Raw genomic sequence first — 2,941 nt, 5'->3', positions numbered from 1 at the left:
AGAACATCTAGGAATGTTTCACACCTGGTTGTTTAACAGTATCTCCTTGAATGGAATACGTTCCTCATGGTTGATCTGCTCCTTCACAAGTAGCTTTGGGGCCTCACCTTCCCTTCTGTGGATATAAAATAATAACTTTTTCCCCTGTAATGAGGCTATTATCATTGAACTCTCAGGTTAAGACTTCCAGCAACACCAACTCTACACTCTTCGTTGACCATTTAATGATGTTATAAAATGGCCTCCCACACTCAGACGGAGGAAGCATCTTTATTTATGGCTCCTGATGGCAGCGTCCTATGTCTAGGCTCCTTTCTAAGGAGCAATGAACCAGAGGCTCTCCTGAGGCAGCTCATTCTCTCACACAGTCTCCTCTCTTCTTTCCTGAATCTGATCCCAGGGGATTGTTGTAAGATCTTGGCAAGCACAGACTGACCAGTCCCCATGGTGGACCACATTGCATTGACAAGCCATCTCTGCCTCGGTGTGTTATGCACTTTGATATGAGAAACTGTTCTGTTCTGAATGTGTGACACGACAAAGCCCACACAAAAAGGCTGAGGTCTTTTATTTCACTGTAAGTGTTAAATGCTCTTTGATTGAGAGCTGTGATTGGAACAAACATGAACTACTTCATTAATGAGGAAAAGATGTTTTTTTAATCTGTGCTTTGTATTCAATAATGCTATTTCTGGAAATCTATGCTTAAAAAATGCCAGTAATACAAAACATCCTAGCAATTTCAAAAACTAAGATGTTTGGGATGGTAATATCAAAAAGTAGAAAAAAATAGAAATGTGTTTGGGAAATTATAGTGTATTATTAAAATGATAAATTTTACAGTCTAAAGAGGTAAACAAATATAACTATTAGCCACACATAGAAGTATATAGAAAATAATAATAACTGCAAGTAGAGCAAAATTTTAAATTTATTCTATCATTACAATAAGTTAAATCCACATAGGTGCATAAAAATCCAGAGACCATAAAGAAATTTAAATTGCTGCTGCAAGATGGATTGTGAAGTAAATGGAATTATTAAATTTTTTGTGGTTGATGTGTAAAGTTGTTTGATAATAATTAAAATTGAAAACTTTTCAAAGAAAAAGCTGTATCTGTCTTTAGAGGGACCATTTTGAGTCCTCCAACTGGAACACATCCCTTCAAAGCACGCATGCCTGAGCCAGACACAAAGCATCACATACAGTATGATTCCATTTCCATGAAATATTCAAAATAGATAAACCCACAGAGACAGAATGCAGACTGGTGGTTGCCAGGGGCCGGAGGGAGGGGAAAATGGGAGGAAGTGCTTAGTGGGACCAGGGTTTTATTTTGGAGTGATGGAAGATGTTGGAACTAGATACCGGTGGTAGATACACAACACTGTGAGCATACTAAATGAACTGTTCCCTTTAAAATGGTTAATTTTGTTTTGAGAATTTCATCTCAGTACATTAAAAAAAAATTTTTTTTAATGATGCTGCCTTGGCCCAACCCTAAAAGCCCTGACCCAGTGTGTCTGGGTCAGGCAAAGCTCTGTATTTATAAAGTTTCCCAGGTGAGTCTGATGCTCCGTCAGGGACAGAAACCTGTCATCAGAGATTTCCCTCACCCTGCCTGCCTAATTTTTAAGGCGAACGGAATAACTATAAAATCTGTACAAAATGCATAAACTCTGTATAAAATGCTGTGATGGTACTGCAGCTTGTAAATGCAAAATTCAAATCATTGAACCCTGACTGGTGGTGGGCAGAAGTGCACGCCCGAGGACAGTCCTCACTGGGAGATGCACCTCCTCGCTGACAGCTCAGAAGGATTAGTGCATGTCGGAGGGTGCAGGGCTACCTCGGTGGCACCATGCTTGAGCATCCCACAAGACCAAGAACTATTGTCACTGCTTTTGTTCTCTTCCAGCATCTCAGTATATGAGTCCTTAGAAGTCTGTTGACTGCTACCAGACTTTAAAATAGGGCCCAACACCATCTTTTAAGAAGGGAGTTTGTTCCAATCACAGTCCAGAGACCAGATACAACATTTTATCAAAAATAGGAAGAAGAGATTGACTCTATCTGCTGTCCTCAAATGTTTTTTAAACTGGATCCCATTTCGACCACCAGAAAAAAAGTTTTATTGAGAGACAGAACATTTACGAGCTCAGTAGCCTTCACTACATCAGAAGCTGTTGGACGGCAGCCTGTTGGTGAAATGAAAGAAAAGCAAAAGGCTCCAAAATGTGTTAAAACACAGCACCCCCTGACATACAGAATAGGTAAAAAGGCAACCCTCAAATGGAATCAAGGGAAAGCCTTATGCAGGATACTCCTTACTGTAGACTCGTTTGTCCTCTGCAGAGGTTATTCAGTTGCCCGGAGAAAGCTCGAAGGTTTGCAAAGGTGTTTTGAAGATAAATGCAATATTTTGCTTGGTTAAAGAATACCTCTTGTCCTGGAATTCTTTACTTGGATATTACAGCTAATTATTTTAGGATTGTCAGGTCTCCAAAAGGTCCCTTTTGGGGAAATACATTTTGCCAAAACTTTAAACAAGTATATGCACATTAGGATAGGATTTTACCTTTTGCTCTCGGAAATATGTAAAATGATAGAGGATAAAGTGGGTCTGGTAATACCCCACTTTTCCTTTCAGCGGTTTAATCACACGGGAGGTCTCGCATTTCATCAGGGTGTGAAATGCCTTATATTTCTCCTGGTTTCTTTTTTCTTCTTGCACAATGAATGCAAGTCCAAGAACGCGAATAAGGCCTCTCCCCACCACACACATGCCCTCCTCCCACCCCCTGCCAGCTACCCCTGCTCTGACCTCCCGGCCTCCCGAGGACACTGAGCTCCTCCTTTGCAAATTACAGTTCCTGCAGCCCTGCCACCCCTTCGCGCTTCCCGGGCCTCCGCGGGGGCGCCCGTCTCGTCTCGGGAAGG

Source organism: Hyperoodon ampullatus (assembly GCF_949752795.1).
Source record: "Hyperoodon ampullatus genome assembly, chromosome: 6".
NCBI lineage: Eukaryota > Metazoa > Chordata > Mammalia > Artiodactyla > Ziphiidae > Hyperoodon > Hyperoodon ampullatus.
Note: the sequence above shows the minus strand (reverse complement) of the source record.